This window comes from Phyllobates terribilis, unplaced genomic scaffold (assembly GCF_046119375.1).
Source record: "Phyllobates terribilis strain yellow unplaced genomic scaffold, ASM4611937v1 Scaffold_1__5_contigs__length_1240528914, whole genome shotgun sequence".
Lineage (NCBI taxonomy): Eukaryota > Metazoa > Chordata > Amphibia > Anura > Dendrobatidae > Phyllobates > Phyllobates terribilis.
The window spans coordinates 712,090,134-712,104,687 of record NW_027362761.1 but is presented as its reverse complement, the minus strand read 5'-3'; the positions used below and the strand labels follow the sequence as shown (position 1 = coordinate 712,104,687).

Genomic DNA, 14,554 nt, shown 5'->3' with positions numbered 1-14,554 from the left:
CACGCTGGCTGTTGCGGGTAAAGAGGTGGCAGGTCTGCGCCCCAAAACAGGTGTGACTGCTGTCCCCCCAGTCACAGAGGATGAAGAGGCCGCGGATGCACAAGATATGGCAGACGGTGCTTGGCCCGGCCGGCTAGGCCGCATTGTAGCACACTGAGCTTCCCACTGCAACTTATGCTTCATGTCCATGTGCCGGTTCATGCATGAAGTACTCAAACTATGTATTTTTTGGCCTCTACTTAGCTTTTGCTGACAAATGTTACAGATAACACGAGTTGGGTCATCTTTATCGATCTGAAAAAATGCCCAGGCTATGCAAGGCTTAGCACCCATGCGACCTGAAGAGCCACCACGACTTGTGGTGAGAGGCAGAGTTGTGTTTGAGGATGCAGTTGTTGACGTGCTTCCAGTACTACGTCTCTGTCCAGGAAGGCACAACCTGACCTCGTCGTCACTAGCATCTTCCTCCACCTCCTCTGCTGACCTCATCTCTTGGCTGACTGTGGGTTAACAGTAAGTGGGATCTCCAACCTCATCATCATCACCCTGTGCGTTATCACACCCGTCGTCCTCAGAGCCAACCTGTTCCTGCCCTGACAAAAAACTAAAGTTGTCGCTCCAGTCAGGTATTTGAGTCTCATCATCGTCTTCCTCATTGTCTCCACCAACAGGAGTTACAGTTTGGGAACGAGGGTCTATATTATGGTCAGAACCTTCTGCGTCTGGTCCTGGATCCGACTCATAAAGATTCTGGGCATCAGTGCAGATCATTTCCTCGTCTGGATTCACAGAAGCGCTGGAGTCGACCTCTGATTCCCAGGCTATAGTATGAGTAAACAGCTCTGCAGACTCAACCATCTGTTCTACCTCATACTCAGATGGGCAGCTGGAGATTTGGGAGCTGTGAGGAAGCAAGTGCGATTGGGGTGACACCTTTGAGGACTGGAGTATTTGTGATGTTGAAGTTGATGTGGAGGAGAGCCCACTTAAAGGAGCACTTGATATCCGTTGAAGCACCTGCTGTTTTTGTGCCTCATCTGGAATTTGTAGCGATTGGCGTGGCCGCAAGAAAGGGATCTTATCACATTGTCCGCTAAAAGAAGTAGACATTTTAGTTTGGCTGGAAGATGGTCTTTCTTCTGCAGATGTTACTGTTGCTTTAACACCTACCCCACGGACACAACCTTTTTTCCCCTTCCCAACACGCCTATTCCCCTTTCCACCAGCAGCAGGCCTTTTTCCACTCATTTTGGTGGTTAACTAATTCACAACTCTGGAGTTGTTTGCACAAAAAAACAATGGATGGGAACCGAGCAGAGCTGAGTGGCCAAACTGTGGTATTAGGCCAAAACTATTGGCTGGGTTAGATGCAGAAAAAAATTATATTCAATTTGCAACCTGATGGAAGTCAGTATAGATGGACTAATAGAACAAGTCCCACACACAGCTAGAAGCCCAAACATTTTTTCAGAGGTAGATGCAGAAAAAAATTGTATTCAGTTTGCAACCTGATGGAGGTCAGTATAGATGGACTAATAGAACAAGTCCTACACACAGCTAGAAGCCCAAATATTTTTTCAGAGGTAGATGCAGAAAAAAAATATATTCAGTTTGCAACCTGATGGAGGTCAGTATAGATGGACTAATAGAGAAAGTCCCACACACTGCTAGAAGGCCAAATATTTTTTCAGAGCTAGATGCAGACAAAAAATTATTTTTAATTTGCAACCTGATGGAGGTCAGTATAGATGGACTAATAGAGAAAGTCCCACACACTGCTAGAAGGCCAAATATTTTTTCAGAGCTAGATGCAGAAAAAAATTATATTCAGTTTGCAACCTGATGGAGGTCAGTATAGATGGACTAATAGAACAAGTCCCACACACAGCTAGAAGGCCAAATATTTTTTCAGAGGTAGATGCAGATAAAAATTATTTTTAATTTGCAGCCTGATGGAGGTCAGTATAGATGGACTAATAGAGAAAGTCCCACACACTGCTAGAAGGCCAAATATTTTTTCAGAGCTAGATGCAGACAAAAAATTATTTTTAATTTGCAACCTGATGGAGGTCAGTATAGATGGACTAATAGAGAAAGTCCCACACACTGCCAGAAGGCCAAATATTTTTTCAGAGCTAGATGCAGAAAAAAATTATATTCAGTTTGCAACCTGATGGAGGTCAGTATAGATGGACTAATAGAACAAGTCCCACACACAGCTAGAAGCCCAAATATTTTTTCAGAGGTAGATGCAGAAAAAAATTATATTCAGTTTGCAACCTGAAGGAGGTCTGTATAGATGGATTAATAGAACAAGTCCCACACACAGCTAGAAGCCCAAATATTTTTGCAGAGGTAGATGCAGAAAAAAATTATATTCAGTTTGCAACCTGATGGAGGTCTGTACAGATGGATTAATAGAACAAGTCTCACACACTGCTAGAAGGCCAAATATTTTTTCAGAGGTAGATGCAGAAAAAAAATATATTCAGTTTGCAACCTGATGGAGGTCAGTATAGATGGACTAATAGAGAAAGTCCCACACACTGCTAAAAGGCCAAATATTTTTTCAGAGCTAAATGCAGACAAAAAATAATTTTTAATTTGCAACCTGATGGAGGTCAGTATAGATGGACTAATAGAGAAAGTCCCACACACTGCTAGAAGGCCAATATTTTTTCAGAGCTAGATGCAGATATAAATTATTTTTAATTTGCAACCTGATGGAGGTCAGTATAGATGGACTAATAGAGAAAGTCCCACACACTGCTAGAAGGCCAAATATTTTTTCAGAGCTAGATGCAGAAAAAAATTATATTCAGTTTGCAACCTGATGGAGGTCAGTATAGATGGACTAATAGAACAAGTCCCACACACAGCTAGAAGCCCCAATATTTTTTCAGAGGTAGATGCAGAAAAAAATTATATTCAGTTTGCAACCTGATGGAGGTCTGTATAGATGGATTAATAGAACAAGTCCCACACACAGCTAGAAGCCCAATATTTTTTTCAGAGGTAGATGCAGAAAAAAAATATATTCAGTTTGCAACCTTATGGAGGTCAGTATAGATGGACTAATAGAGAAAGTCCCACACACTGCTAGAAGGCCAAATATTTTTTCAGAGCTAGATGCAGACAAAAAATTATTTTTAATTTGCAACCTGATGGAGGTCAGTATAGATGGACTAATAGAGAAAGTCCCACACACTGCTAGAAGGCCAAATATTTTTTCAGAGCTAGATGCAGATAAAAATTATTTTTAATTTGCAACCTGATGGAGGTCAGTATAGATGGACTAATAGAGAAAGTCCCACACACAGCTAGAAGGCCAAATATTTTTTCAGAGCTAGATGCAGAAAAAAATTATATTCAGTTTGCAACCTGATGGAGGTCAGTATAGATGGACTAATAGAACAAGTCCCACACACTGCTAGAAGCCCAATATTTTTTCAGAGCTAGATGCAGAAAAAAATTATATTCAATTTGCAACCTGATGGAGGTCAGTATAGATGGACTAATAGAATGATGCTATGCCCAAAAGATTTTACTTCACTAGGTGCAGTAAAAAAATTGGTATTCTATACACAGGTGGTGTAGCTTGCAACACAGATAGGCTACTCCACTGACTAACACACTCTGCAATAGGCCAAAAAGGATTAGCTTTGCTAGATTCAGCCAAATGCTGTGAAAAAAAACTTGCACAGCACTGGCACAGACCTGCCTGTCAAAAACTGATAGGAACTGATGTAACCTAGTCCTGAAAAGGACTGCAATTACAATTAGTCTTTACTCCCACAATCTATCTATTTAAGAGCACAGACCTGCCTGATAAAAGTCGTAGGAAATGCTGTAACCTAGTCCTTAAAAGGACTGCAATCACAACTATTCCCTACTCCCAAGCTATCTGTAGATTTGTGCGAAAATTGGCTTGAAATTAACAAGGTATAGCGCACACAGCAACAGCGGTGCCGTCTAACACGCAGCTGCAGCAGTGAGAAAATGGTGGCGACGGGGAAAATGGCTTGGTCTTATAGGGCAAGGACATGTGACATACACTGCCAATGACACATGCCCTTGCTTGTGTGAAAAAAAGCACTTCTCTCCGTGTGTGCGCTGCTGATAGGCTGACAGATTGCACCTCCCCACTGTAAATGCGGGAAAGAGAAAAAAAAATGGAGATCTTCATTATTCCTGCAGAGATCCATCCTCTGCCCCTCCCCCCACCCCGCTGTACACTCAAACTGCGTATTAACATTAAGTTTCATCATTACTGAGAAAAAATCCAGTTATGATTTTTGTGCACGAACAGTTATCGAACATAACCTCGAACAGCCGAATTTTTCTCAAATCGTTCGTGTTCGCCGAACGGCTCGAACACCGCCCAAAACAGCTCGAATTTGAGATTGGCGAACAGTTCGAGTCGAACAACGCTCATCTCTAATCATAAACGCTCCTGTTCCTGTATCAAAATACACTTTTTCTATGTTCTGAATATATTTTTATATTATACAGTAATTTATTTGTACCACCAAATAGCGCCAAAAAATAATACTATTTGCTATTATTTACTCGCTTATATAGCGCCATTAATTCCACAGCGCTTTACAGACATTATCAACTTCGTCCACATAAAAAATGACTTACAATTACTTCAATGGGAAAGTCTAAATGTTTTGGCTGCTGAAATGTGGAGAGGCATTTTTAGGTCTTGTCATGAAGGGTTTAACCCCTTTAAAGCCCATGACGTACTAATACGCGTCAGTGCCCTGGGCTTTAAGAGCCTGACCCGTATTAGTACGTCATCGCGATCGCGCGTGCACACAGGCTGTGTGGGAGCGATCGCCGCCGGGTGTCAGCTGATTGTCACAGCTGACACCCGATACTATGTGCAGGGAGAGGTCCTGCACCGCTCCCAGCACATTAACCCCCGCAATGCTGCGATCGAAGTCGATCGCAGCATTGGGGTGGCAAGGGGAGGTGATCGCAATACTCACCTCCTCTTCCGGCCTCCAGCGCTGTCTGCCACAGCTTCCCGGGTGTTGCCATGACGACCCGATGTCGTCATGACAACATCCGGGTCACCAGACAGCAGGAAGATTGTTTGGACATGCGCAGTGCATCTCCAAACTATTTTCTCCCTGTCCAGCGCTGACTGCCTGCATGGCACAGGGATGGTGCTCCATCCCTATGCTGTGCAGGCGATCAGAATAAAAAAAGTGAAAGTCCCATAGTGGGACAAAGTAAAAAAAACTCCCAAAAAGTGAAAAAAAAAAAAATTGTAAAAATATTAAAAAAAAATAAAAAAAATAATCCACTAAAAATAAAAATATAATGTACCCATCAATAAATATTATTATGAAAAAAACCCAAACAAACAATAAAAGTACACATATTTGGTATCGCCGCATCCATAACGACCTGGCCTATAAAACTGTTCCACTAGTTAACCCCTTCAGTGAACACGGTAAAAAAACAAACAAAAAAAACAAAGCAAAAAACAATGCTTTATCATCATACCGCCAAACAAAAAATGGAATAACACGCGATCAAAAAGACGAATATAAATAAAAATTATACCGCTGAAAACATCATCTCGTCCCGCAAAAAACAAGCTACCATACAGCTCCATCATCCGAAAAATCAAAAAGTTACAGCTCTCAGAAAAAGGCGATGGAAAAGAATAATTTTTTTTATACTGTGTAAAAGTGCCAAAACATAAAAAACGATATAAATGTGGTACCGCTGTAAACGTACTGACCCGAAGAATAAAGCTACCTCATCAATTTTACCACACCCGGCGCAGAATAAAAAAATGTAAAAAAACACAATTCCTGAATTGTTGTTTTTTGTTTATTCTGCCTCCCAAAAATAGGAATAGAAAGCGATCAAAAAATGTCACATGCCCGAAAATGGAACCAATAACAACATCAACTCATCCTGCAAAAAACAAGCCGTCACATGACTCTGTCAGCCAAAATATGGCGATGCAAAAACTAGATTTTACAAAATATGTGTCTTTTAGTGTGTGACAGCTGTCAATCATAAAAATCCGTTATAATTCTGGTATCGCTGTAATCGCACCGACCCGAAGAATAAAGTAATCTCATCACTTATATCGCACGAGGAACGGCGTAAAAAATAAACGCTAGGGCTGGGGTTGGGGTTGTTTTTTTTTTTCAAAAGTAAAAAAAAGAAGAAAAAAAGATGACGATATGGCGACTAGTGTTGAGCGCAAGTGCTCGCTACTTGAGTTTGCATCGGGTGCTCGGGTATGCACTGAGTATTGCGGGTGCTCAAGTCTCCGCCCCATATGCTTCGCGGCCAAAAAAACCTCGCGGGGATTGCCTGCCATGCACGAGCGATCCCTGCATGTTTTTTTTGGGGTGTCTAATAACCGTGAAACATGCGGGCGGGGACTCGAGCATTTCACTCGAGCACCCGTGATACATGGTGCATACCTGAGTACCCGATGCAAGCTCAAGTAGCGAGCACTTGCGCTCAAGAGTAATGACAACTTATTCAATATGATGACCTAATGTTATCAAATTCTGTGTCGTACCTCTGGGTTCAAAATGTTCACTATACCCCTTAATAAAATCCTTGAGGGGTATAGTTTCCAAAATGGGGTCACTTGTGGGGGAGCTCCACTGTTTAGGCACATCAGGGGCTCTCCAAACGCGACATGGTGTCCGCTAACAAATTGAATGGAAAATCGGCTCAAATTGTTAGCGGACACCATGTTGCGTTTGGAAAGCCCCTGATGTGCCTAAACAGTGGAGCTCCCCCACAAGTGACCCCATTTTGGAAACTAGACCCCCCAAGGCACCAATCTAGATGCATAGTGAGCACTTGGAACCCTCAGGTGCTTCACAAATTGATTTGTAAAAATGAAAAAGTGGAAAAAAAAAAACTTTTTAATTTTTACGAATCAATTTGTGAAGCACCTAGGGGTTCCAAGTTCTCACTATGCATCAAGATAGGTGCCTTGGGGGGTCTAGTTTCCAAAATGGGGTCACTTGTGGGGGGTTTCCACTGTTTAGGCACATCAGGGGCTCTCCAAACGCAACATGGCATCCGCTAATTATTCAAGCAAATTTTACAATCAAAAAGTCAAATGGCGCTCCTTCCCTTCCGAGCCCTGCCGTGCGCCCAAACAGTGGTTTTTCCCCACATATGGGGTATCTGCGCGCCCAGGGGAAATTGCACAACAAATTTTGGGTTTCCATTTTTTCCTGTTACCCCTGCGAAAATACAAAAATTTGGGTCTAAAGTAACATTTTTGTGAAAAAAGTTAAATGTTCATTTTTTTCTTCCACATTCCAAAAATTCCTGTGAAGCACTTGAAGGGTTAATAAAGTTCTTGAATGTGGTTTTGAGCACATTGAGGGGTGCAGTTTTTAGAATGGTGTCACTTTTGGGTATTTTCTGTCATAAAGACCTCTCAAAGTGACTTCAAATGAGATGTGGTCCCTAAAAAAATGGTTTTGTAAATTTTGTTGGAAAAATGAGAAATCGCTGGTCAACTTTTAACCCTCATAGCTCCCTAACAAAAAAAATTTTGGTTCCAAAATTGTGCTGATGTAAAGTAGACATGTGGGAAATGTTATTTATTAACTCTTTTGTGTGGCATATCTCTCTGATTTAAGGGCATAAAAATTCAAATTTTGAAAATTGCAACATTTTCAAAATTTTTGCCAAATTTCCGTTTTTTTCACAAATAAACGCAAGTGATATCGAAGAAATTTTACCACTATCATGAAGTACAATATGTCACGAAAAAACATTCTCAGAATCAGGGGGATCCGTTGAAGCGTTCCAGAATAATTACCTCATAAATTGACAGTGGTCAGAATTGTAAAAATTGGCCTGGTCATTAACGTGCAAACCACCCTCGGGGGTAAAGGGGTTAAAGTCATCTCTAAGCCAGTGAAAATGGACAGTGAAAATGTTTTTTAGTCCCCCCTTCCCTAAACATCTTATTAAAGGGTCATTGAAAACTTATGATGTGATCACTATTACACAGGTGACCCTTAAACTGTACTTTTGATATTTTCTCTGACATATTGGTCAAATATAGGTCTAGAAATGCTTCCCTCTTGCACTAATTGTGAAGACTTTTATTAATTGTCAAAAATCAATTTCTCTTGTTGAACCTGCAGTAACTAAATTCTAAATGTATATCAGGGTAGTTGATGTCCCCCATAAAAATTACTTTGCTATGATTTGCTACCTCATATATTTAACCTTATTAGCAGATTGCTGCTTTCATTATACTTTGTGTCAGGTTTGGACTGGCCCACTGGAGAAGCGGAGAATCCTCCAGTGGGCTCCTGTGCAAAGGCCCACCACCCTCTTATATGAGCAGTACTCGGCACAATATACTTGTACAGAGATAGTCAGCATCTTATTCATTTAACAATCTACCCAGTTCATTGTTATATAATTTTGTGATTGAGGATAATGTCACATTTGCATGTATCTGAAAAGGGGAGCCCTGGGGTTGGTTACTGTTGAGCCCTTGGCACCCCAGTCCGATACTGCTTAGCGTCTTAATACAACCCCATTCCAGTATTTTATTATCTCCCTCTTTTATGTCCACCCACAGGGTCTCTACAATTTCATTTGCCTCACATATACAGTACAGACCAAAAGTTTGGACACACCTTCTCATTTAAAGATTTTTCTGTATTTTCATGACTATGAAAATTGTACATTCACACTGAAGGCATCCAAACTATGAATTAACACATGTGCAATTATATACTTAACAAAAAAGCGTGAAACAACTGAAAATATGTCTTATATTCTAGGTTCTTCAAAGTAGCCACCTTTTTCTTTGATGACTGCTTTGCACACTCTTGGCATTCTCTTGATGAGCTTCAAGAGGTAGTCACCGGAAATGGTCTTCCAACAATCTTGAAGGAGTTCCCAGAGATGCTTAGCACTTGTTGGTCCTTTTGCCTTCACTCTGCGGTCCAGCTCACCCCAAACCATCTCGATTGGGTTCAGGTCTGGAGACTGTGGATGCCAGGTCATCTGGCGCAGTACCCCATCACTCTCCTTCTTGGTCAAATAGCCCTTACACAGCCTGGAGGTGTGTTTGGGGTCATTGTCCTATTGAAAAATAAATGATGGTCTAACTAAATGCAAACCAGATGGAATAGCATGCTGCTGCAAGATGTTGTGATAGCCATGCTGGTTCAGTATGCCTTCAATTTTGAATAAATCCCCAACAGTGTCACCAGCAAAGCACCCCCACACCATCACACCTCCTCCTCCATGCTTCACGGTGGGAACCAGGCATGTAGAGTCCATCCGTTCACCTTTTCTTCGTCGCACAAAGACACGGTGGTTGGAACCAAAGATCTCAAATTTGGACTCATCAGACCAAAGTACAGATTTCCACTGGTCTAATGTCCATTCCTTGTGTTCTTTAGCCCAAACATGTCTCTTCTGCTTGTTTCCTGTCCTTAGCAGTGGTTTCCTAGCAGCTATTTTACCAAGAAGGCCGGCTGCACAAAGTCTCTGTAGCGCCGGCGTCCCTGCCCTCTGCCAGGCAGGGACGCTGTTCCCCTCACCTCCCTGCTCCGTGCCCGGTGTCCTCCTCCCGCTCTGCTGGCAGCGCGCGCTCCTTCCCGGCCACTGTGCTTAGGGCGCGCGCGCTCTCCCTCCCTCTTAAAGGGGCCGCGCGCGCCGTCCTAAGGAGTCCCCGGCCAATGGCCGGAGGACTTCACCATATATAAGGCACCTCCTCCAAAATGGAGGTGCCCGAGCAATGTTGTTGCACTGTTCACTACTTTGCTTCAGCCCTCAGGTCCCGTTGCCAGTTACCTGCCAGTTACCTGCCAGATTCCTGCCTGATTATCTGCTACCTGCCTGCTAGTCTGAGGTCCGACGGTCTGCCTTACTACTCCTGTCAGTCTGTCTAAGGACCAGCCTGCCCGCTCACCTGGGAGCGCACATCAGCCACCTGCCTGCTTGCCTGAGGTCCGACGGTCTGCCTTCCATCTCCTGTCAGTCTGTCTATGGACCAGCTTGCCCGCTCACCTGGGAGCACACACCAGCTACCTGCCTGCTAGTCTACCTGGAGGCTCCGCCGTCACGTGCTGTGACCACCTGCCTGTCCAGTGACTCCTGCCCGCTCACCTGGGAGCGCTCATCTGCTGCCTGTCTGCTAGCCTACCTGGAGGCTCTGCCGTCACGTGCTGTGACCACCCTCCTGTCCAGAGACTTCTGCCCGCTCACCTGGGAGCGCTCATCTGCCGCCTGTCTGTTGGTCTTCCTGGAGGCTCCGCCGTCACATGCTGTGACCACCCGTTCATCCAGAGACTCCCGCCTGCTCACCTGGGAACTCACGTCTATCATCAGCCGCCACAGGTCGTACCAACCCTTTACCTAGAGACTGCCCCGGTCACTTGCCGTGACCATCTGCCCGTTCATCCAGAGACTGCCCCGGTCACTTGCCGTGACCATCTGCCCGTTCATTCAGAGACTGCCCCGGTCACTTGCCGTGACCATCAGCCCGTTCATCCAGAGACTGCCCCGGTCACTTGCCGTGACCTCCAGCCCGTTCACTCAGAGACTGTCCCGGTCACCTGCTGTGACCTCCTGCCCGTCTTCCCTGGTCGCCACCCGCTCCCTTACAAGGACTGCCCCCTTGTATAGTAGCTCAGAGGTTCCGCCTCCCAGACCCGTTACAGTCTCCTCTTAAGAGTTGTTAAAGAGATGTGTTTGCTGCTAGAATTGACATGGCATTGACCTGGTCTCTAATCTGAACTGCTGTTAACCTGCAATTTCTGAGGCTGGTGACTTGGATAAACTTATCCTCAGAAGCAGAGGTGACTCTTGGTCTTCCTTTCCTGGGGCGGTCCTCATGTGAGCCAGTTTCTTTGTAGCGCTTGATGGTTTTTGCAACTGCACTTGGGGACACTTTCAAAGTTTGCCCAATTTTTCGGACTGACTGACCTTCATTTCTTAAAGTAATGATGGCCACTCGTTTTTCTTTACTTAGCTGCTTTTTTCTTGCCATAATACAAATTCTAACAGTCTATTCAGTAGGACTATCAGCTGTATCAGCCTGACTTCTGCACAACACAACTGGATGTCCCAACCCCATTTATAAGGCAAGAAATCCCACTTATTAAACCTGACAGGGCACACCTGTGAAGTGAAAACCATTTCCGGTGACTACCTCTTGAAGCTCATCAAGAGAATGCCAAGAGTGTGCAAAGCAGTCATCAAAGCAAAAAGTGGCTACTTTGAAGAACCTAGAATATAAGACATATTTTCATTTGTTTCACACTTTTTTGTTAAGTATATAATTCCACATGTGTTAATTCATAGTTTTGATGCCTTCAGTGTGAATGTACAATTTTCATAGTCATGAAAATACAGAAAAATCTTTACATGAGAAGGTGTGTCCAAACTTTTGGTCTGTACTGTATTATCATGCATGGTGGGCTTTAGGCAAGATTTTAGATCAAGGTAGTTGTTCCATCTTGTTCACACAATAATTTCTGAACAGTTTGAAACATTGGAAAATTAAAGGAATTGTCCACTACTGGATAACTCCTGCATAGTCATTTCAGGGCCCCATGTAAAATAGAAACAATGGATATTCACCTCCCGCAGCGGCGCCATTCCAGCGATAATGGTGCCATTATTTCATGTTACATTGTTGTCAGTTGTGGACTGGCTGCAGCCTTCACTATTTTGTCAGAGGAGACATTCCATCTGACAGAATATTAATGTGATACCGTACCGCTGGCCACCAACGGGCCCGTAATAGCCGCACCAACGTTGCTGGAATAATGTCTCTACAGGAGGTAAGTATACACTGTTTTTATTTTCTATGGGGCCCCAAATTAATTCAGCTATGCCTTACTTATCCCCACTAATTAATAATTCGGGAGGCAATGTTCCTGTAAAGGTCCATGTCAGTTTATTACTTCATAAACCAGGCAAAAGCAAAAGTAACACAAGCAACCTTTAGTTCAGGCAAAAACAAAGTAAAGAGTCCTTAAGGCAAGTCTCTGGTTAGCCAGTCCTATGGGCACACAGGCTTGATAGCATCCTGTTCACTGGCCTCAGTCGGGAGACCACAACACACAGGAGGCCTTCTCCCTCTAAACACACAGATCATGTGCCAAACAACGGCCTCCATTTTATGTCCTAACCATACCCAGAGGTTAGGTATGTGGGTAGCTAGACCTGCCCATCTCTCCAACTACCCGTAACCTGGCCCCAGGTGCACCTAAAAGTCCTCTTAGTGCTTACATGCAATAGAGCAACAATCCGTGTTACATCACAGAGGACAGCCATCTTTGTGATACATACCTCCCATCAACTATGTGTCTGTTAGCAACCTTACACATTATTATTAATTCTGAATCCTAAAAATTGTTATTCATTGGTATACCAGCAATACATGTGTTTTTCTGTATTTTTTCCCTCCTGACCTTATGAACTGTTCTAACCCCGTCCTCCATTACACCCCCACTTTGATGACTTAGTCCCAGGACACTATGTCAAGTATTTTCTCTTCCTGTACAGTAATTTTTCTCTCACATAAATTCACAAAACACAAAGAAAACACAAACATAAATCTACAAACACAAGTAAATGATTCATTGCGAACTTGTCACGAGTATTGACCCCTATATTATATTAATAGTGCTCTATCAGTTTCCTGATAAAGTTTTCAATATAAAATGTGTGTACTTGGACTACTCTGGAACCATGACATCTTCTCCACCCAGCTTTCTCTGCACAGGCTGAGATGTCAATCACACCACTCTGGACGTGATACCAGCACACTGCTGGGATGAGTGACAGGAGTCTTGGACTTGCCTGAATACGTGCATGTCAGGATTAAATATCATTTTTACATAAACTGCAGTTACAATTACAGTGGCATGTAAAAGGCTGTTTTTTTATAAAGCTGGGAAATTTGCATCACCATAGCCCTAACAGGCTAATTAAGGTCTGAAACCTTGGTCAAACTTATCTGAGCACACAAATCTCCAGGGGTGCCCAAACTTTTGCATCAACCAATTTTCCTTTTTTAAATTTTTAAAATGGAAAAAATGAAAACATATATATATTTTTTGCCTAAAACACAAAGGAAATGTGTCATCTTTAACTTTAGGCCTTTTAGAGATGATTTCATCTTCAACTTGCTTAACTGTTCACAATAACAGTAATTTTGACCAGGGGTGCTCAGACTTTTACATGCCACTGAAGGTATAATAAGGGGATCATTGAAAATGTAATTAGTGCAGTGATAAAGTACTTCTAGTACATTTTAGGTATTGACTTCCTTGACAGGTTGCCTTTTATACCATTATATTGTTAATGATGCTTTGTTTAGAATTTGGCCTAATAATATACACGGTTCTGATTTTATTAAAAGATGAAATACTGACATGATGGTTCATAGTGTACTAAGAAAGTCAAGGTAAGTTGAGACTTCAGAACTGGTTTGGTTCATATAATCATGAAGATGGGTTAAAATATACCATGAAGGGTTGGCTCAGAGGTTAGCTCTGTTATTTTCCAGTGCTAGGGACTTGGGTTCAAATCTCATCAAGGACAACTTTTGTAAGGAATTTATATTTTCTTCCTGTGTTTGCTGCCACACTGCAAATACATACTGATGGGGAATTTAGATTCTGAACCCCATTGGGGACAATGATGATAAAGTCTGTAAAGCGCTGCAGAATATGATGGCATTATATAGGTAAGTATAATATATAAACAAGATGGGCCAATCAAGCAATGTTTCCCCCTTCATTACAAGGGCAGAGCAGAGCTTTGGTCCTGCCCTTACGTTCTTGTATTTTCACTGTCATGGTGGCACTGTCATTCAAAAGTTTATTTAAACTCTGGCTACATATTCTTTCTGGCTGACTATATCTTTCAGTACTGATGAACTGTTTACTCTTCTTCCTTGGCACTGATTCTGGTTAAGGTTTGGATCTGTCATCCGGCTTCATATCTTCTGCTCATCATAAATCTTGATTACATCTCTAGACTTCCATCCTGACCCTTTTGGCTTCCCATTTTGTTTTTTTGGATGCTCTATTTCCACTTCTTTCTTTTTTTTTCAAGTTTTGTTGATCTGCAATCTTATCAGCTATCACCAACAACTTTATTGGAAGGCCACAGCTGAGCCGTTGGAGCAAGGCCGATAAATCTTAGTGTGGGCTAGAGGTGAACAATATGGTCTGGTTTGACTTCATGACCCAATCTATTTCATTCAAATGCCCTGTACTTGGCTCAAAGTTATGTAATCAGTAAATGAAAAATGAAAACTAGGTGAACCTATGTGGTATCCCACAAAGTGGCCATTTCTATGGGATACCTGATGTATAGTGTGTTCCATATAAAAGTTGTGTAAACTGTACATTGTAAATACATTGAGAGACCTGCTGACAGGCAGAACAAAAAGGGTTAATCTTCCCCTCATAGGCTTGATCATGTGACCCAGCTCTGTTTAGTATGCAGAAACTTCTGGAACAAACGCCTCTGGGCAGTTAGCCAATGACTGCAGCTC

At 42.7% G+C, this 14,554-nt stretch overlaps 1 protein-coding gene across 2 annotated transcripts in view; it reads right to left on the bottom strand.

The window, feature by feature from the left end:
• Positions 1–14,554, bottom strand: part of LOC141273998 (neurturin-like) — a 379,716-nt gene that overhangs the window by 111,645 nt on the left and 253,517 nt on the right. The window lies entirely within an intron of this gene.